This window comes from Physeter macrocephalus, chromosome 1 (genome assembly GCF_002837175.3).
Source record: "Physeter macrocephalus isolate SW-GA chromosome 1, ASM283717v5, whole genome shotgun sequence".
Lineage (NCBI taxonomy): Eukaryota > Metazoa > Chordata > Mammalia > Artiodactyla > Physeteridae > Physeter > Physeter macrocephalus.
Genome location: NC_041214.2, coordinates 36,717,245 through 36,740,047, shown reverse-complemented (window position 1 = coordinate 36,740,047; position 22,803 = coordinate 36,717,245). Strand labels below are relative to the sequence as shown.

The 22,803-nt window shown below is 40.6% G+C and overlaps 1 protein-coding gene across 2 annotated transcripts in view; it reads right to left on the bottom strand.

Moving 5' to 3' along the window:
- Positions 1-22,803, bottom strand: part of CPNE4 (copine 4) — a 613,382-nt gene that overhangs the window by 44,569 nt on the left and 546,010 nt on the right. The window lies entirely within an intron of this gene.

Below are 22,803 nucleotides of genomic sequence, written 5' to 3'. Positions count from 1 at the left end.
GTGAGAGGCCCGTGTACCGCAAAAAAAAAAAAAAAAAAAAAAAAAAAGTCTAGGATGACAGCATGTGGGAAGAGGTATCCCTTTGGTTTCCATTGGTTTTACTTAGCCTTTTTGTCATGATCTTCAAGCAGCCCTGTGATGCAGCAGTGACTAATAATTTGCCCATTTTTCAGATAAGGCCAGTAAGACCAAAAGGGATAAGTCACTTGCCAAAGGGACCATCCAGTGAATGAAAAACCTGGGATCTGAAGGCAGGTATCCTGACTCTAATTCCAGTGCTGTTTTTCCCACAGCAGAGAGCCTCTGTGGTTTATAGCTGGAATCAGGTGCCTGAGTCCATGCCTGTAGCTTCCACAGTGGCAGCTTATGTTTAATGATTTGATCATATGAATCACATTTTCTTTTTTTTTTTTCCTGAAGGCAAAAGAGCGATGCTAAGAAAAACAAGTAAGAGGGCAAAAAGTGAGATCTTTAATTGTACCCACACGAAAAATGGGTGAAAAACAGTGAGAGGTGAGTTACACTGGTAAAAAACAGGCATCCTTCACACCTAAGATGCGACCTTCCAACAAGAGGGCTCCATCTAACACCACTAAGGCTAACTTCTGGGCTTGCAAGTAACACTTTGCGGTGTGATGTAGATTAAATCAGTAGCCATCCCTCTGCTTGGTCATACATCTTTAGATGAAGAGGGAGTCCCCATTTTTTCTAGGGTGGAGGTTGGACTAGAGTTTCAAGCACTTCAGATATCATTTCTACATCTTAAACCGGGGATCTGCAGCCAGGAACCCCAGAAGTCAGATAAGATCGAGGCAGCAAGGAGGCATTTACTCAGAGATTTTCCCTGGAATATTGGGGTTCAAGGGGCAGCCTGGTTCTTTCTTGGGATGAAGACCCCACTGGCCAGTCCCTCCTGGAAAACCTGGTTTGTAAATCTATTTTCTGACCTGTGGGATACCACACAGACCTAAAATGAAATATGCCCCGAATGAAACATAATCCCCCCCCCAAACTTATTCCTACTCATTTATTTTCTGTCACAGTGGATTGTATCAACATCCACCCAGTGGGAAACATCACTCAGGATGTGCACTGTGAACATCGCACTGTCAAACACTTGTCTACTGATCTCAGTTACTCACAACAGGGGTTTTTCTCTCTATTTGCCAGCCCCTCCTTCCTGACCCTGACACTCACACAGTCATTACCTGGAGCCAGAAGCAAAAGAAAGCTTGCCCAGCCTGGGCACAGAAAGAGAAGGAAGTGTGTTTCTGGGACCTTGCCTCTCAGGCTCTTAACTGCCCAGTAGTGAACACAGCCCTGGGACACCTGAGTCTGACACTTAGATACTCAGTCTTTTATCTTGGGGGAAAGCAGATAAAAAGGCAAAGGGGCCAAAGCAGTCTTTTCAACACTCCCTTGTGTTTTACTGTGTTTCTTTTAATCTCTTCGTTAGAATATAGGAAAAGAAAGAGGGAATGTATGTAGTACTTTGGTTTGTCACCAAATCTCAAGCAAAACCACTTATCTGCCATCTCTGCCTTCTCTTAGATTTCCCATCATGCTTCGGTTAGTTACTGCCCTCCTTCCACCTGCCACCATAACACTCAGGACATTTGCTCTCTCTGGGACAACCCCCCGGGCTGGATGATGAGTCAGGCCCAACAGGGCTCCAGGCCTGGCCTCCTGGGGGGCAGGCACCGCTGTTTACACGGGGCCCTGCTTCTTCAATCGGTGGCATTTCTCATCATGGCAGTTGCAGAATTCTGTTTCGACCTTTCTCAGAAGGGTCCCAGAGGAAAGAAGACACAGTGAGGCAGAAAAATAAAACCACAGTCTTTCTCTCCCTACCATGAAGCTGGCTTATGACAGCTCTGATTCAGCTGACAGAGGAACATGTCATGGTGAAAAGTGAACAGATCAACTGCCCTGCAGAAAAGCTGAGACAGAGGCAGGTTCTTGGTGTGAATCAATAAGGAAACTTTGACAGATTGGTGACAGAGCGGCAACTCAAAACCGTCTACAAGTCAGGATGCCTTCCGCATTCCTACAGCTCACAGTGTAGTTTAGGTATATCATCTTAAAATGTCTGAGCTCGACAGATGGTCTTGTCAACTCCCTCATTTTACAGAGAAGGAAATTTATGGAAGAGAAAGGAAGTGACTCCTGCAAGTTCACCCAGTGCCGGGCTGAGATGAAAGTCCAGGTTTCCTGCCTACCTAATTCCCCCTGCCAACCACAGAACAGCAAATTATAATAATTACAACATATATAGTGCTTACTATGTACCAGAAACTGTTCTGAATACTTTACATATGTAAATTCACTTAATACCCAGAACAATTTTTCATTATGCTCATTTTACAGATGAGGAAACTGAGACACAGAGAGGTGAAGTAAGCTTTCCAACACCACACAGTTAACAACAGGTAATCTTTGAACTAAAAGAAGTTAAACTTTGGAGCTTGTCCTAAATGATCATCTCTTATGAACCCAGGCCATTTGTGTTTATGGTCTCTAATCCTGTATGATAACTCTGAAATGACAATATTATTATTGCCATTCACAGGTATCAGTCACAGGCTTAGAGAGGTCAAGTGACTTGACTAGACATCTAGAAAGTGACAAAGATGGATTTTATTCCTTTTTCTTTTCTAATTGCTCTGACTAGGACTTTCAGCACTATGTTGAAAAGAAGTGGCAAGAGAGGGCATTCTTGTCTTATTCCTAATCTTAGAGAAAAAGCTTTAACATTTTCACCATTGAGTAATATATTAGCTGTGGATTTGTCATATATGGCCTTTATTATGTTGAGGTAATTCCTAGTTTGTTGAGCATTTTTATCATGAAAAAGTGTTGAATTTTGTCAACACAGAATTGCTAAAGCAATCTTGAGAAAAAGAACAAAGCTGAAGACATCACTTTAAAATATATTACAAAGCCACAGGAATTAAAACATCATGGTACTCCCATAAAGACAGCTCTATAGGTCAATGGAACAGAATAGATAGCCCAGAAATAACCATATGTATATGGTCAATTGATATTTGACAAGTGTGCAAAGAATACACAATGGGGAAAAGGGAGTCTCTTCAACAAATGATGTTGGGAAAATTGAATATCCACATGCAAAAAAAAGAAATTGGATCCCTACCTTACACCATACACAAAAATCAACTCAAAATGGATAGAAGACTTAAGCATAAGACTTGAAACTGTAAAATTGTTAGAAAGAAAACACAGGGGAAAATATTCTTGACATTCATCTTGGTGATGATTTCTTGGATATGATACTAAAAGCACAAGCAACAAAAGCAAAAATAGGCAAGTGGGACTATATCAAACTCCTACAGGAGCTACTCTGTCATACAGAGTGAAGTAAGTCAGAAAGAGAAAAACAAATACCGTATGCTAACACATATATATGGAATCTAAGGAAAAAAAAAAAGGTCATGAAGAACCTAGGGGTGAGACGGAAATGGAGATGCAGACCTACTAGAGAATGGACTTGAGGAGGCAAGAGGGAAGAGATATGGGAACATGTGTATATGTATAACTGATTTACTTTGTTATAAAGCAGAAACTAACACACCATTGTAAAGCAATTATACTCCAATAAAGATGTTTAAAAAAATGTTAAAAAAAAATCTGCTGCACAGCAAAGGAAACCAGCAATAAAATGAAAAGGCATCCTACAGAATGGGAGAAAATATTTGCAAACTGTATATCTGATAAGGGATTAATTTCCAAAATGTATAAGGAACTCTTACAACTCAATAGCAAAACTCCCCCCACTAACCTAATTAAAAAATGGTCAAAGGACTTGAACAGATGTTTCTCCAAAAAAGATATACGTATGGCTAACAGGTATATGGAGAGATGCTCAACATCATTAATTATCAGGAAATGCAAATCAAAATGACAATGAGATATCACCTCATATCTATTAGGATGACAATTATTAAAAAAACACAAAAGATAACAATTGTTGGCAAAGATATGGAGAAATTGGAGCCCTTGTAACCATTGGTGGGAATATAAAACAGTGCAGCAGTTATGGAAAACAGTATAGTGGTTTCTCAAAAAATTAAAAATAGAACTACTATATGATCCAGCAATCTCATTTTTGGGTATACATACAAAGAACTGAAGTCAGAATATCGAAGAGATATCTTCATTCCCATGCTAACTTCAGCAGCATTATTCACGATAGCCAAGATATGAAAATAACCCAAGTGTATGACTGAAGAAAATGTGGTATATACATACAATAGAATATTATTCAGCCTTAAAGAAGAAAATCTTACCATTTGTGACTTGGATGGACATTAACTGAAATAAGCCAGTCACTGATGGACAACTAGTGCCTGATTCCACTTTTATGAGGCATCTATAACAGTCAAACTCATAGAGGCGGAGAATACAATAGAGGTTGCTGAGGGGTGGGGGAATTGGGGTCTTGTTGTTCAATGGGTGCAAGGTTTCAGTCACGCAAGATGAGTAAGTTCTAGAGACCTGCTGTACAACATTGTGCCTATAGTTGGTAATATGGTGTTGTGCACTTCAAAACTTGTTAAGAGTGCAGATCTCATGTTATGTGTTTTTATTACAAAACAAGTCAAAAGGACATAAGGAAATGTTGGGACCTGTGGGATCTGTCTGTTACCTTGATTCTGGTGACGGTTTCACAGGTTCAAACTCATATGCATATGAGTTTGCATATGTCCAAACTCATCAAATTATATGCATTAAATATGTACAATTCTTTATGTATCAATTAAATAAAGCTGTTAAGAAATCTCAAAGTAAAGGAGATTTCCTTAATAATCTGGGTAGGTCTGACACAATCCTCTGAAAGCCTTAAGAGCAGAATGAGGCTTCCCTGAGGAAAGAGAAATTTTGCCTTTGGGCCATAACTTAACTTCAGTTAGCCTGAGAGTTCCAGTCTGCCTTTTCTGAGGGTACGCTCTAGGGATTTCAGACTTGTCCAGCCAGCCTGCACAATAGCATAAGCCAATTCCTTGCAATAAATCTCTTAATGTCTATCTTCCACTGGTTCTGTTTCTCTGGTTAACCCTGGCTGACGCACCTTCCCTCATCTTCTCCCTTGGCATTCATACCTTCATATTAAGAAGTGAGTTTTCAGTGACAATCGGTCTTCTCATACAGATATGCCAAAGTTTATTGAACACTTACTTTGTCCCGGGCATTGTTCTAAGCCCTTGACATGCTCTGATAGTTTATCTTCACAGCAACCCCATCAGTGGGACACTGTAACTGTCATCTCCACTTTACAGATGAGGAAACTGAGACACAGAGAGGTGAATGATCTCCTGCTATTATGGAATACTTTGGGTTTTAAAGTACAATTGGCTTTAACATCAGAGTTCTCGGTATCTGAATGTGATCCAGGTCCTGGAAGTCCAGGGTGAGCTACTCAAACTGTGGTTATAAAATTACATAACTGTGGCTCATCACTGCAGAATTCTCATGTTTAAAGGAAATCCGTTCTTCCCTTGCCTTTTAAATGTTTATATATGTTTTAACATTGTAACCTGTCATTTGTCCAGGTGAAGTAGGGTTCACTGTCCACTTTCTCTTGGCTCTTTGGTTACACCATCCCCAAAGCTTCCATTGCAATCTGTGTACATCTGCTTTAACGTGTCTCCAGCTACGTGGTCACCACTGGTCTCTCTCCACTACTTGAAGGAAACTTCTGAGTACTCAGCTTTCTATCAGGGTTTAGCACAGTTCTTGGGCACAAGTAAGAACTCAGATAAATCTGTAATGAGTTCATGAAAAAGGTCTTTCTCCTTAAGTTGAGTGGATGGCAGTCCTCAGATTGGCCCTGTTTCCAAACTGCAAAGGGAAGGTCCTGCAATAAACTGGTTAGTTTTTATTAAAGGAGATGATCAAACTCGGTAATATGTTTTGGTGGTGGTAGACATAGGCACAGGCAAAGGATTGTCTGCATGGGATTATGGACACGGTTTAATTGTTGCAGACACAGGGGCCAGGGCCTGGGAAGCAGCAGGCTGAGTTCTGTCCTCACTCTCCGGGTAGCACTGTGATACATTAGGGTGTCTTCTCAGTATCTCTGTGCCTCAGTTTCCTTCTCTATGAAATCGGTGTCTGGGGAATGGGAGCTGGAGTGAGTGCTCTCTGAGGTCCTTTCAGATCCAGAATTCCCTAGTTACATGGCATTGCATCTTTATTCCTTTTTCAACTTTCTGTTCCGAAGACTGAGATAATTATATTAAAGTCATAAAATTCTTAATTATATATCAATACCTGATTAATGTAACACTACTCCCTTTATTTTCTTTTTTTAAATTAATTTTTATTGGCATATAGTTGCTTTACAATGTTGTGTTAGTTTCTACTGTACAGCAAAGTGAATCAGCTATACATATACATGTATCTCCTCTTTTTTTGGATTTCCTTCCCATTTAGGTCATCACAGAGCATTGAGTAGAGTTCCCTGAGTTCTACATAGGTTCTAATTAGTCATCTATTTTATACATAGTATCAGTAATGTATATATGTCAATCCCAATATCCCAATTCATCCCACCCACCCCTGGCCTCCTTGGTGTCCATACATTTGTTCTCTATGTCTGTGTCTCCATTTCTGCTTTGCCAATAAGATCACCTATACCATTTTTCTAGATTCTACATATATGAGTTAATATATGATATTTGTTTTTCTCTTTCTGACTTACTTCACCCTGTATGACAGTCTCTAGGTCCATCCATGTCTCTACAAATGACCCAATTTCATTCCTTTCTATGGCTGAGTAATATTCCATTGTATATATGTACCATATCCTCTTGATCCATTCCTCTGTTGATGGACATTTAGGTTGCTTCTATGTCCTGGCTATTGTAAATAGTGCTGCAATGAACATTGGGGTGCATGTGTCTTTTTGAATTATGCTTTTCTCTCAGTATATGCCCAGTAGTGCGATTGCTGGGTCATATGGTAGTTATATTTTTAGTTTTTTAAGGAACCTCCATACTGTTCTCCATAGTGGCTGTATCAATTTACATTCCTACCAACAGTGCAAGAGCGTTCCCTTTTCTCTACACCCTCTCCAGTGTTTATTGTTTGTAGATTTTTTAACGATGGCCATTTTGACTCGTGTGAGGTGATACCTCATTGTAGTTTTGATTTGCATTTCTCTAATAATTAATGATGTTGCATTTCTATTCACAACTCTCCCTGTTAAAGGAGATAATAATAGTGATTTGCATTTCTCTAACAATTAGTGATGTTATTTAATCTTTTCATGTGTTTGTTGGCCATCTGTATGTCTTCTTTGGAGAAATGTCTCTTTAGGTCTTCTGCCCAGTTTTTGATTGGGGTGTTTGTTTTTTGATATGGAGGTGCATGAGCTGTTTGTATATTTTGGAGATTAATCCTTTGTCAGTTGCTTCATTTGCAAATATTTTCTCCCATTCTGAGGGCTGTCTTTTCTATGGTCACCTAATCTCTGACAAAGGAGGCAAGACTATACAATGGAGAAAAGATAGCCTCTTCAATAAGTGGTGCTGGGAAACCTGTTCAGCTACATGTAAAAGAATGAAATTAGAACACTCCCTAACACTATACACAAAAAATAAACTCAAAATGGATTAAAGACCTGAATGTCAGGCCAGACCCTATAAAACTCTTAGAAGAAAATATAGGCAGAATACTCTTTGACATAAAATGCGAGATCTTTTTTGACCCACCTCCTAGAGTAATGAAAATAAAAGCAAAAATAAACAAATGGGACCTAATTTAGCTTAAAGGCTTTTGCACAGCAAAGGAAACCATAAACAAGACAAAAAGACAATTTCCTTTGTTTTCTTTCACTAGATATATTTATACCCCTTGGACAACTGAAAGTCAGTTGTTCATCTTCTCATGGTGATTCTCACAAGAGCACCATGAGATGGCAAGTCTGTTTTCACAGAAGGTGATCCTAAAATTCAATAGAGCAACTGAAGGTGGCTTATTCCCAAGCACAGAGCTAGCAAGAGTTGAATTAGGCTGTGGACCTGGAATTATTTCTCCATACTCAGGACCCTTTTCATTATACCACATAGCTTCATAACATACTCATGCCATGTTCCTTTTCAATGGCAGGCCTTTTTTCTTTCTTTTTTCTTTTTCTTTTTTTTTTTAACTAACCAACTAAATCATGGATATCTGACCTCTCCCAGGGAAGAATATACTTATATACATCTTTAATGTTCTTTTTGATAATAAGCACTCTAAGATTGCCCAGAATGATTAATCTAGGTGTGACCTTACTGGGCTCATTTAAAGGTAGAATTTTAAATTGAGACCATCAAAATTAAATGCTAACAGAATCAGTAATGTAGGAACCAAACTGTGTTCTCACATCACTTAGTCTAGACCAGTCTCCTAACTGCAGCTTTTGGGAAATCAGGCAATGTTCTACCATTTTAAGGAGTTTTAGGCAAATACACAAAATTATATTTCAGGATAGCTATGATTAAGGATTTGGGACAACTTCATTCATAATTTAGTACTTGGAATGGCTTCTTTTTTGTTAAAATTTAATGACAAACCTTAACACAAAATCGGTTTAATGGTTTACACAGGACTGTAAACATCTAAAAAAGAGTATTAAATGTATATTTGCTTATCTGGTGCTTATCTGGTGGTTGTGACTTGAGCACAGGCAGACCTTGGTAGGGTGTGTCGGAAGAGAGACCACGCCCCTTTGATTATTTTCTCATCACTTGATTGCTTTCACTCACTGCAGACTTGGTAATAACCTTCGGACATCAACGCAGCTAGTTGGATGGGAATTAAAAGTAGCTCCCCCATTTGTAACATGAACACTCTGATTTGGACCTCTGACGTTTGGCAGAGCAGGATGCCACAGGGAGTGAAGACAGAAATCTTCACAGCAGAGCAGGGATGAAGCTGGACCCTGAGAGATGGGCATATGCAGCATCTAGATGGAGGGGAGAGTTTCTCAAACAAAAAAAATGTAGGTACAGCTCCAGAAATGGTGGGCAGGGCTGGGGCCACAGCCATGTGCATCTCTGGCAGTCATCTTTGCTGGGCTGGTGGGCAGGACTAGCGGACGTCTGTCTGTATGAGAGCCTGAGTATCTTCTGGGGACTCAACCTAAGGTGAGGAGAGAGTGGAACAACAAGATGGGCCCAAGAACAAAGAACTGCATCTTAGAGGAGTGGGGCAAGGCTGAGTAGAGTCTGGTGACAATCACTCAGAATTTTCCACAGGTCTAACCCTTATGGATTCATGTCTGAGTTCTGGGGAGGGAGCTGTAAGTAGAAAAGTAGCTTGAAAGAAAAGTTTTCACAAAATAACAGGGTCTTATGTAGGTCAGAAGACCAGAGGGGTTAGATGCACTAAGAGGCCCAGATTTGAGCATCCTGAGGGCTCAGTGTTTCTCCATGCAGGGGAGGTGTTGCTGGGGGCTGAAGGCAGAAGGACGGCAGCGGTGGCAGCAGCAGCAGGCATGTCTGTCAGACTCTTAGAGGGCACAGCCTTGACATCCATACACTCAGGCACCCATGCACCAAGGCAGCAGCAACAGTGGAGAGAAAATGGTGCTGAAATCTTTCGTATCTGTGGAAGATTCCTCCCCTTGTCCTGGGGGTTAATCCTTCACATGAGCTTCTGATACAATAAGAGTGGGGAAGGGCCCTCGGTGGACTTCAGGGGTGGCAGAAGCAGGAGGCGATGCACAGGAAGAGGATGGGGGCATGGCCCACGCCAGAGGTAGCTGAAATGACATGTGGGTGAGCATGTGCAAGAACCTGCTTGATATTTTCAAAGAAATAATTGAAAAGTGGACTTTAAAGTGGAGGGGAGGTCAGAGGTCCTGCTTTAGTTGATGGAGCAAGACCAAGTGAAATGTAGGCTCTACCACCAGTCTTTATTTTCAAATCCATACTAAACATTAGGTACACCAGCCTGCCTTAACTCCAGGTGCAGACCCCTACCTGAGTCTGTGCATAGTCATCCACCACCTGGTTTCCCTGCCCGGCCTGCCCTCCCTCGCTGACTCCACCTCAAGAGGAAACACTGAGCATCTGGGACATGCAGTCCAGCGGCAGTGAGGGGTGGGTGCTCTGTGCTCATCCTGGGGGTGCACCACCTTCATCATCAGCTCCCTATGTCCAGACTGATGGGGCTCCTTCTAATCCTGAAACTCAGACCAGGTGCTCAGTGGGAGAATCATCCCAAAGCACGAGTTCCCCTTGCAGACTTAGGTCAGCACCATTTACCTCACTCTGCTCCTTACATCTTTTATTTTCTAAATGATGGGGACTTTTTATTGTAAAAGGCAAACTTGAAGTTTATTGAATGTTTGTTCCTATATGCCTAAAAATATGTTTTTTTCATTTAATCAACTTTGTTGAAGCATAAATCATATACACAATAAAATTTCATGATATTACCCACAAGCTTCTGGCTTGGGTGATGCAGTGTACCATTCACCTGGGTAGGAATCACAGGAAGAATAGGCTTGAGGCCCAGGGGATAGTTTAGTATTTGGTCATGTCAAATGTTGAATCCCACATTCTTGACCTCTAATAAACACCATGAATCTCCGGACTCATGACAGGTAATCATTGTTTCTTCTAGAAGAATGCCTGTGTCTTTATTCCTAAATGAGCCATGCTGCTCGTGGTTTATTGATTGCTGTAATTTGATGCCTGGAGGCAACCTCCATTGGTCCCTGAGGAGGAAAAGGCGCTTGAAGACCGGAAAAGAACAGATGACTCGATTCGTATGGCTTAATCAGTCTGAAAACCACAAAATGGCAACGTGGGGCTCGCGACAGCCAGGAGGGAGCCCCGGAGCAGCCAGGCAGCTTGATTACAGTGTGTTTCCAACATAAGCTCATTTACTTGCTTCTCTTGTTTAATTATCGCCCATGGAACCATCATAGGTGTTCAAGACTTGGAGGTTTTAAAACAAGGGAACAAAACAGATCCTAAAAGCATGGAGAAACGAGCCATTCCTAACCAATCGCATGAAATGATTTATGGAAAACAGATTTGTTGCTGCCACGCCCAAGCCAATTCTGGGAATTTAAACTGGACTAACCCTCTATCCACAGACAGTATAAAATAACTGAGGCATTCCAGTCAGAGTCACAAACATTGTTCTGGATCCTCCTGCCTCATCACCACCACTGACTGGTCCCTGCTCTGTTCCCGTGTTTACAATGTTTCTTTGGCTTGCTGGGGCATCCAGCTTATCCTTTGGGCACCAAGGAACCCTGCATGCTCATGCTACTCAGGGCCTGGCTACTCCTTGGGACCCTCTCACCCATGTCTCTTGTGGGCAGACATCACCTCTGACCCTGGTCTGGATCCTGAGTCTTCATCCAGGAACTGGCTTCTGACTGAAGTCTTGTGTAGATTTACCCCAGCCACCCTTGAAACCAAGCTTCCGGTAGTCCAATACTTTTTATTAATTTCATTTAGTTCCTTATGATGAGGTCCCTCTGTCACTCAGCCTTTCTACATAGAACCAGCCCTTCCTGGTCAATCTATACCTCCCTGAGCTATGTTGCCTACTTAGCGAGTGTGAGGAAGAGTCTGCAGTTCCTACATGAAACAAGAAAACCAAACAACGATACTAAGTTGTTAACCTAAAATTGCTACTGGTGAAACTCTCCTTGTCAGAGAGAATCATTTCTCCTCTTCTAAACAATAATTATTATAGACAGACTTTTGAGTCGAACACTTTCCTGCGAGATAGGAGGGCTTGGTTCTGAGTCATCCGGGAAGATACCCTATTCTTTTCATCCGGATGGAGTCAGACACACATTTGCAAGATGGACAAGCAGAGAGCTGAGAGTTTGACAGTATAAAGCAGGGGCACTAACCTAACTTATCAGACTTATTACCCAAGTAATTGAACCTTTCTTCTCATTCCATTTCTATCACTGTACAGAGCAATAGCTTTATTTGTCTCTGGGGAGATGACACAGACCTTCTTTACCCATGGATGGGTGTAAATCCATCCATTCACTGATAGGAAGGCCCTCCTAGTAAAGGCTCATCAATAACTATTTTAAAAGTCAGCAAAAGTAGTAGAAAATAATTAGAATTTTTTTCTGGCTTTCGTAATAGTCAATGTATTTTCAATGGTGGTTTATGATAAATGGACCCAAGTTTCCATCTAAATTATTCTCCACATCAAGTTTATCATTTTAAAGGGCAGAAATCAAAATCCAAAATCAAAATCCAAAGCATTTTAAAAGTTCATTTCATAGAGCACCAGGTTTATGGGAGGTTAATAGGGTATTAATAAAAAGTATAAAAGGGCTGAATTCTCAAATAAGCTTGGGTTACCCTGAGATAATAGAAGTTAAACAGTTTTCTCTATTGCAGACTTTGAAATGCCAACTTGAGGCCAACCAGCCATCAAGGGCACAAAATTTACGGAGGCACTTGTTCTTAGGGCACCACAAGCACAGGGTTGCCACTTGCGTAAAGCTGAGAGTGACAGCTTCCTTAAATTTTGAGCCAATAATCCTTTTGCCTTCCCCTACTCCAGGTCCTGCTAATGTGTATTGTGAATAATTTCCAAGATTAGGGCATAATACACAGTATATAATATACAGTTTACTTGGTCAAGGAACTTGGCTGTGTATTTATAGAGTGAGTGGAAAAGAAGGATGCCCTAGGCAGGTGGACAGTACTTTCTGGAGAAGCTGTGCTTGGATGTAAATTCTTTCTCCTGAATCCATCTTATTTTTCTGTTTTGGCAAGTTTCATGGTGAGCTCACATTTTCCTTAAGCTCTGTGTCAGCGATACAAAAATCCCTGTTTCCTTATGATCAGCATTTATCAGGGGATTTTTTAAAAAACTACAAAACAAAATATGTTTGTTCCTCCTTTATTGATGGATTCATTGCCTGTATCAGTATGAATGATGCCTTGGCAAAAATGGGAGCAGAATAGCCCATTATGCTAAGGGATATAAATTATCTTTGATGGAGAAGATCCCTGTTCATCAATACTGATGTAGCTGTGTCATCAATTTAATAGCTGAACACTAAGGACCATTAAACCTAGCACTGTTTGCCATACCATTATTTATAATAGTGCCCAAGAGTAACATGTAATTAACTCCATGACTGACTGACAAAGCAAACTGCAGGGTGATCAATCATATTGTATAAACACTTGTCACCAGGCTACATGTGGGATGAGAAGGTTGACTTGTGATGTTTCAGTGCTACCCTGTCTAGACTGTTGCTCTGGGCTGGTGTGAGGTCCACCACCGAATGGGGACTTTATTCTCAGATCCAGATTTAAAGTTGGTGGCTGTACCTTGATATTCAGTCTCATCTTGCCATCTAGCTTGATCTTTGGGAGGGTGACCAGTATGAAGAATCTGTCAGTTCCTCTTTATCTAGAATGGTTTCCTCTTTTTAGGTTCCCCCAGACTCATGATATTTTCCTTTGCCTAGTCCCTGCTTTCATTAAGTTTTCCTACTGCCACTTGCCTTTAAATCAATCAATTTCCCCTCTTCTTCAGGTTTCCCTTCACTACAGCTATTTTGTAACATGTCCTCCTCTTTGAGCTGATCAGGAATGACTTCACCACAAGCAAGGGGAGATGAGGCACGGTCAGATTTTCCCTCTCATGCAGGGATTGTTTTGTAAAGCTTACGGTCACCCCACAGGGTTAGGCTTCTGCCCGTGACAGCTACTTGTAACTTCAGAAACTCCAGGTCCCGTGTGGCCAAAAGGAAGACTGAGACTGCTATGGAGATTCATTCCAGAGAGAAAAATGACTGATGGAAAGATATGCCTCCCCCATCAGCATGAGTTTCTTCTGTGTGAATACTGAGGCTAATATGCAAAAGTCTAACATGGCTGCCTGTAGAAATTGGACGCTGTTCTTAGGTGGGGTCTTCCCTGAAAATGGGGAGGCATTATTTCAATTATTAATCATAGAAGAAGAGTAAGGTCCATAGGGTGGAGAAAGAGAGAATTCTGTACCTCTGTCTTGGTATCTCTTTCTTAGGTCTAGACCAGGATGCCAAATACCTGGCACAGGCATAGTCATTCCCCCACTACTTCCTGTCCATCCTCTTATCCTTGTCCACTGCAGACAACACCAGTCAATCATACTTTCCTCACTTAGACTCCTTCTAAATCCAGCATCCTAGGCAGTCATTATTTATTGTTCAGAGTTGGAATATAAGATTAAAACCTGTTTCCTACTGTCAGTCTCAAGTCTGATGAGTCAGGATGCATGTTTGTAGGGTGAGTGCTAGGAGGAAAAGAACTACCTGAATGTCATTGCCTTACTCATTGGGGCAGGGAAGGGATATAAGCCCTGAAGAGTGAGCATATCTTATAAACCACATAATTTTCACTTAAGAGTACTCCTTGGGTTTACTTTCTATTTGTTCTTACCTGTCTGTTAGCAACATTTGGTTTGAGTAATTTGGCTTTGTCATAGCTAGACCTCACAGCACTCAGAGGAGAACCATATGTCCGTGGTTGGGTCAGAGTTAAGTGGGAAGCGGGTTACCTTGAGACTGCTAATTAATGAATACTCCTAGGAAGCCTAGGTCCCATAGTTCAGCTGCTTTTTCTTACTCTGAGATTCTTCCTTCTACTGACAACTTTAGTGATCCTAACACAATGTTGTGTTGGTTTCTGCTGTATAACAAAGTGAATCAGCAATACATATACATATATCCCCATATCCCCTCCCTCTTGTGTCTCCTTTCCACCCTCCCTATCCTACAACCTCTAGCTGGTCACAAAGCACCAAGCTGATCTCCCTGTGCTATGCAGCTGAGAAGCTTAACCTTTAAGATGCTCTCTGGAGCTTTGATCTATGAAGAGCTGAACAAATTGGCAAACATGGACTTTGTAATATCTTATTTCTCATATTGCCAACAGTTACCTTGGCAAGCAGGTATGTGCTCTATAAACCTAAGTACTGACTTGACATGTGGATCAAAAGAGAGTTTGTAAGCAACCTGCAGGCAGCTGCTCTTGGAGGATTCAGCTTGGCATGTAATCTAGTTCAGCTGAAAGATGTGGACATATAATAACTACTACACAGACCATCATTCTCCTCTGTGTCTCTCTGGTCATGTACAAATCATTCGTTTGGCAGGTCCTTTGTAATTCCACTAATTAAGGGCAAACTATTGGTCTTTTTGGCCCTAAGTCAGGATTCTACAAAATTTTTCTTCAAAACCCAAACATCATCCCAACCAAAAGCAGGGGGTAGAATTAAGGTACAGATTTAAGATTTATTTTTAAGCTTTTAATTGGCATTTGACCTGGTGGCTGGCCTGGCATTTGTTGGGATTCCCTCTGGCCCAGCATGGAGAAACATGAATCCACTTTTGTTCAAGCAAGTTGTCTTTGGGATTTTATTGGTTTCTTAACCCAGGTAAGTGGGTAAGAGTGACTTAAAGGGCAGAGGAAGAAAAGACAGAGAGGCTTACCGTGAATGTACTGAATCCATTCTGTGCACATCTATACTACTGTTTCAACCATTACCCCATTCATTCAACCCAACAACATTCCCCCAACGCATTCTCTGCAGGCTGCCAGGAAACACGCAATATACAAAATGAGTTTAAAAATGTGGTCACTGCCCTCAAGGAGCAGTGACCATCTAGTAGGGAAGATAAACATATATTGGAAGTAACCTAAAACCAGAGCAATGTTGTCTGGCAATTTATTAGGAACTGTAGAGAAAGGTTTGAGTGAAAGCAAAAAAGGAGCATCATCTGTTGTGTGTCCTCATTGCACGGGAGAACAGGGACAGAGTCTTATTTGTCTTTGTAACTTGTGCCAGGGAAAAAGTAGGTGTTCAATAAATGCTTGATGAATGCAGCTGAGAGAAAACATGGAAAATTCTTGGAAGAGGTCCTTTTTGAAGCAGAACTGGAAGGAAACATGGAGTTTAGGTTAACAAAGAGGAAGGAGGAGGAAATACTATGTAGGAAACTGAAGGAGCTTAGACATGGTGAGGGGCAGCCTGCTGGAGCAGAAGTGAAGGACAGAGAATAGAGAAAGAGAACAAATGTATATTGATGACATTCATCCTTAGTCTGGGCTTCCTCCCAGATCTGACCCCAGTCAGAAGTACTTAGAGAAATAATAAACGCTCTTGTTCCTAACCAAGTGATGGGGATACTGCATTGTTCTTATGGAAATAGAGTCTTCCTGGGGTCTTCTGAAGCTCACAAAAGTCTTAGCTCAGCATTCTTAAACTTTAGTATACACAAGAATCTTTTGGAAGGCTTGTTAAAATACAGATGTCTGGGCCCCATCAGCAAACTTTCTGATTCAGGAGATTTGGGGTAAGGCGTGAGGATTTGTACTTCTAACAAGTCCTCTGGTGATGCTGATATGCTAGTTCTGTGACCACAGTTTGAGAACCACTGTCTTAGATAAATATACAGTTACCTTGCCTCATATTTACACCATTTCCCAAGACGTGGAGAGAATCAAATGCCATAAGATGGCTGTGATGATCAGAGATTTTTAAAATGTCTGCTGAAGGTGGCTGTTTCAAAGATGCTTGGTTTCAGGTGATATAAGATTTCTGCATTAATTTCCAATTTATAAATGACTATAACTCTGGAAGTTCTTACTGTTAACTGGATGTTGAGAACTCAGAACAACAAAGTTGTAAATAGTGTTTAGGTCTCCAGCTCACCACAAAAGCCCAGGTCACCTGAAATATATCTAATGCACTCAGTTCTGCAACAGATAATCACAGAAAATAACACCACAGCCATACCCCTAGTTAAATCAAACACAACCTTGAACATGTGTGCTTCACTCTGTCCAACAGATGATACTTAGAAGTTATATGACAATTATATTTTGATAATTTTATTTTAGTACATTAGGAACTTCACTAATTGAATGATCTTTAACCAAAGAATTGTAGAGGAGCATGGAATAAAAATAATGAAATGGTTCATAAAGGAGTTCTTAAAACCTCTGTGCTTTTTAAGTTGGATTTTCTTTTAATATATCACAGTTACATGTAGGAAAGAAGATTTGGTTCAGATAGGCATCTCAGCCCATTACAGCACTGACTTTGAATGTGTTACTGGAGGCTGGGCTTCAGAACATCTGCTCCTCGCACACTCTGTCCACACAAGCTGCCACAATGGTGATTCTTGCCTGTGCTTCCCTGAAGTGGGCACTTTGTCTAAGGACAGCCCACCTGTAGGTTGGCCAGGAGTCTATGAGCTGATCTGGTGTGGAAGTTTTGTTCATCATGGACAATGGGAACAAATTAGACCAATCAGAACTTGAGACAGAGAGAAAGAATGAAGCAGCTGGTTTTGGGAATAGTAGCTGAAGGACACAGGAAGACTAGCCAAGTTGCCACAATGGTAGAGCATGAGAATAGATATTTGTGAACCCCTGTTGACCAGATGACCCAGTCACTTGTGCTGCTCTGAATTCTGAATGATTCATTGAGTCGAACTACTTAGTAAGCTCTGTGAGACCTGGTGGTTTAGCAGTTCCCAGAATCCTGAGGCCGTAGCAAAACCCCCTTATCTTCTTCCTTTTTTTCAGATGAGTTCTTACTTAACTCACCCAAACTAAAGGCCACCAAAATTCCTTTTAACAAAAATAGCCTAGCCATCATAAACTCCTATGGAAATCCGTTAGTGACAGATTAGCTGAAGAATTGGGATAGTATTTCTCTCCTCTCCCTCCTGATCAATCCCAACTGATGGATTAGGAAGTTAAAATCCTCATAGCTTTGAATTCATCAGAACTGAAGGCACATCAAAATGCAAGGAATTAAGGAACAGACAGTACATAAAAGAGAAAGGAAGAATGGGAGTCAGCAGATCAGCCCTTCATTTGTGTTGACAAATGAAGGTGCAAAGTCTTTGATGAGCTGCATCTATAAATAATTAGCTCTGCCAGTCTCTGTGAGGCTTTGGCCAATTGGTCCAGTCCCACTAGGGATAATAAGGGCTAGAAATGCTGCCAACAAGGTCAGCTATAACACGAGCCAGAGGACAATGTGCTTCAGATACTCACTCTGCACTCATGTGATGTTGATTTATAGGGTCTAAGCACTGTTCTGAGGAGTGCTGGTATTCTTAGATTCATTAAATGGGAACTTATTCACCATGCCTTGTCTCAAGCATGTCATTGACATCTTAGTATCTTAGTTCAATAGTAATTTGGGGATCATTCCAGTAGGAATCTAATTTTAAGGATAAGAAAACGGAGGGCGAACTTCACAAAATTTATTCATGATACTATTGCTTTTAAAGTCTTGCTTTACTTGCTCTTAGCTCAGAGGCAGTAAAAACTTCATCTTACTGACCTATTCAGGCACTTATTTTGTGGAGCCATTTATAATAGCTCCCTAGACTCACTTTCCCACACCAGCAGCTATGCTTGTAAGTTTTAAAATAGCCGTCACATATCTTGTCTCATTTGATCCTCTCAACAACCCTTTGAGATGGGCATATATGTATCATTTCCATTTTACAGATGAAGAGGCTAAAGTTCAGAAAGGCTAGGCCACTTTTTGGAAACCCAGATTCTCTGATGTCTAATCAAGATGTCTTTCCAATGAAGAACATGTTTGAAAACAATTTGTAAACTAAAATTTGAAATAGAAGAACTAGTCTTCATCATAACCCTCACCTTAACTTCCATGCCATATTCCCTGGAATATAGCAAAGGTCCATCCTTAAGGACAGTGTCTTCTTCGTACCTTTGGTTCTCTGAACACTTTGCAATTACAGCAATTTTCCACAAATTAAGTCAGAATCTCCACTGGATTATAAACAGGATCCTTTAGAATGCTGGTAACTTTAAAAAATTCCCCCCAAAAAACATTTTGATCATTTTCTACAGAAGCTTCTGTTTGACACCAACATTAACCTACCACCACCCAAACCATTAATTCATTCATTCACCATTTCTTGGGCAACTACTATGTGCCAGACACTGTGTTAAAGGCTAAAGATATACAGATAACAAGGCGGGTACCTGTTTTCTCAGGAGCTTATAATTTAGTGTGTGTAAGGAGGTGAGGTGCTAGGCAGAGAAGGGGGAAATAGGAAAGACAGGCAAACGCACCAACAAATGACATAAATTTGCTATATTAGAGATGAGGACAGGATACCGTAAAACCACAGAAGAAGGATCTAAGTCAGAAGGAGGGGTCAGGGAAGGCATTTTGGAGGAGATGATACACATCTCAGGAACCCTCCCTCTGTAAGGACCACCTGCCCTTCTGAATCTACAGGAGAGCTCTTGGTGCCAGTCAAGATGGCTACAGATGGAGATTGGTTCAAGATGGCAGAGTGGAAGGATGTGATCTCACTCCCTCTTGTGAGAACACCAGAATCACAACTAACTGCTGAACAATCATTGGCAGGAAGACACTGGAATTCACCAAAATATACCCCACATCCAAAGACAAAGGAGAAGCCACAATGAGACGGTAGGAGGGGCGTCATCACAATAAAATCAAATCGCATAATGGCTGGGTGGGTGATTTACAAACTGGAGAACACTTATACCACAGAAGTCGATCCACTGGAGTGAAGGTTCTGAGCCCAACATCAGGCTTCCAAATATGGGGACCCAGCAATGGGAGGAGAAATTCCTAGAGAATCAGACTTGGAAGGCTAGCGGGATTTGATTGCAGGACTTCGACACGACTGGGAGAAACAGAGACTCCACTCTTGGAGGGTACACACAAAGTAGTGTGTGCATTGGGACTCACGGGAAGGAGCAGTGACCCCATAGGAGACTGAAGCAAACGTACCTGCTAGTGTTGGAGGGTCTCCTGTAGAGACAGGAGGTGGCTGTGTCTCACCGTGAGGACAGAAACACTGGCAGCAGAAGTTCTGGGAAGTACTCCTTGGTGTGCAGCTAACCCAGAGTTCACCATTAGCCCCAACAAACAGCCGGGTAGGCTCCAGTGCTGGGTCACCTCAGGCCAAACAAACAACAAGGAGGAACTCCAGCTCCACCCATCAGCAGTCAAGTGGATTAAAGTTTCACTGAGCTCTGCCCACCAGAGCAACAGTCAGCTCTACACACCACCAGTCCCTCCCATCAGGAAACTTGCACAAGTCTCTGAGACAGCCTCATCCACCAGAGGACAGAAAAAAAAAGCAAGAGGAACTACAATCCTGCAGCCTGTGGAACAAAAACCACATTCACAGAAAGTAAGACAAAATGAAAAGGCAGAGGGCTAAATACAAGATAAAAGAACAAGATAAAACCCCAGAAAAACAACTAAATGAAGTGGAGATAGGCAACCTTCCAGAAAAAGAATTCAGAATAATGATAGTGAAGATGATCAAGGACTTCGGAAAAAGAATGAAGGCAAAAATGGAGAAGTAGTAAGAAATTTTTAACAAAGACCTAGAAGAATTAAAGAACAAACACCTAAAAGTATTAAAGAACAAACAAACAGAGATGAACAATACAATAACTGACTTAAAAAAGACACTAGAAGGAATCAGTAGCAGAATATGGATAAACGTATTCTGAGGCAGAAGAACAGATAAGTTACCTGGAAGACAGAATGGTGGAAATCACTGCCATGGAACAGAATAAAGAGAAAAGAATAAAAAGAAATGAAGACAGCCTAAGAGACCTCTGGGACAACATTAAATGCAACAACATTCGTATTATAGGGGTCCCAGAAGGAGAAGAGAGAGAGAAAGGACCCAAAAATATTTGAAGAGATTATAATCAAAAACTTCCCTAACATGGGAAAGCAAATAGCCACCCAAGTCCAGGAAGTGCAGAGAGTCCCAGGCAGGATAAACCCAAGGAGAAACACGCCAAGACACATAATATTCAAATTGATAAAAATTAAAGGCAAAGAAAAATTATTGAAAGCAACAAGGGAAAAATGACAAAAAACATAAAAGGGAACTCCCATAAGGTTAACAGCTGATTTCTCAGTGGAAATTCTATAAGCCAGAAGGGAGTGGCAGGATATATTTAAAGTGATGAAAGAGAAGAACCTACAACTAAGATTACTCTACCAAGCAAGGATCTCTTTCAGATTCGATGGAGAAATCAAAAGCTTTACAGACAAGCAAAAGCTAAGATAATTCAGCACCACCAAACCAGCTCTACAACAAATGCTAAAGGAACTTCTCTAAGTGGGAAACACAAGAGAAGAAAAGACCTAAAAAAAAACCCCATAACAATTAAGAAAATGGTAATAGGAACATACATATTGATAATTACCTTAAATGTGAATGAATTAAATTCTCCAGCTAAAAGACACAGGCTCACTGAATGGATACAAAAACAAAACACATATATATGCTTTCTACAAGAGACCCACTTCAGACCTAGGGACACATACGGATTGGAGGTGAGAGGATGGAAAAAGATATTCCATGCAAATGAAATCAAAAGAAAGGTGGAGTAGCAATACTCATATCAGATAAAATAGATTTTAAAATAAAGAATGTTACAAGAGACAAGGTGCTGAATGGATATAAAAACAAGACCCATCTATATGCCGTCTACAAGAGACCCACTTCAGAGTTAGGGACACATACAGACTGAAAGTGAGGGGATGGAAAAAGATATTCCATGCAATTGGAAATCAAAAGAAAGCTGGAGTAGCAATACTCATGTCAGATAAAATAGACGTTGAAAGAAAGAATGTTACAAGAGACAAGGAAGGACAGTACATAATGATCAAGGGATCAATCCAAGAAGATATAACAAATATAAATATATATGCACCCAACATAGGAGCACCTCAATACATAAGGCAACTGCTAACAGCTATAAAACAGGAAATAGTAACACAATAATAGTGGGGTACTTTAACACCTCACTTACACCAATGGACAGATCACTGAAACAGAAACTTAATAAGGTAACACAAGCTTTAAAAGACACAATAGACCAGATAGATTTAATTCATATTTATAGGATGTTCCATCCAAAAACAGCAGATTACACTTTCTTCTCAAGTGTGCACGGAACATTCTCCAGGATAGATCACATTTTGGGTCACAAATCAAGCCTCAGGAAATTTAAGAAAATTGAAATCATATGAAGCATCTTTTCTGACCACAACACTATGGGATTAGAAATCAATTACAGGGAAAAAAACGTAAAAAACACCAACACATGGAAACTAAACAATACGTTACTAAATAACCAAGAGATCAATGAAGAAATCAAAGACGAAATAAAAAAAATACCTAGAGATAAATGACAATGAAAACACCATGATGCAAAAGCTATGGGATGCATCAAAAGCAGTTTTAAGAGGGAAGTTTATCGCAATACAAGCCTACCTCAAGAAACAAGAAAAATCTCAAAAAAACAATCTAACCTTACACCTAAAGGAACTACAGACAGAAGGACAAACAAAACCCAAAGTTGTTAGAAGGAAAGAAATCATAAAGATCAGAGCAGAAACAAATGAAATAGAGACAAAGAAAACAACAGCAAAAATCAATAAAACTAAAAGATTGTTCTTTGAGAAAATAAACGAAATTGATAAACCATTAGCCAAACTCATCAAGAAAAAGAGGGAGAGGATGCAAATCAATAAAATTAGAAATGAAAAAGGAGAAGTTACAACAGACACCACAGAAATACAAAGCATCCTAAAAGACTACTACAAGCAACTCTATGCCAATAAAATGGACAACCTGGAAGAAATGTTCAAATTCTTAGAAAGGTATAACCTTCCAACACTGAACCAGGAAGAAATAGAAAATATGAACAGACCAATCACAGGTAATGAATTAGAAACTGTGAC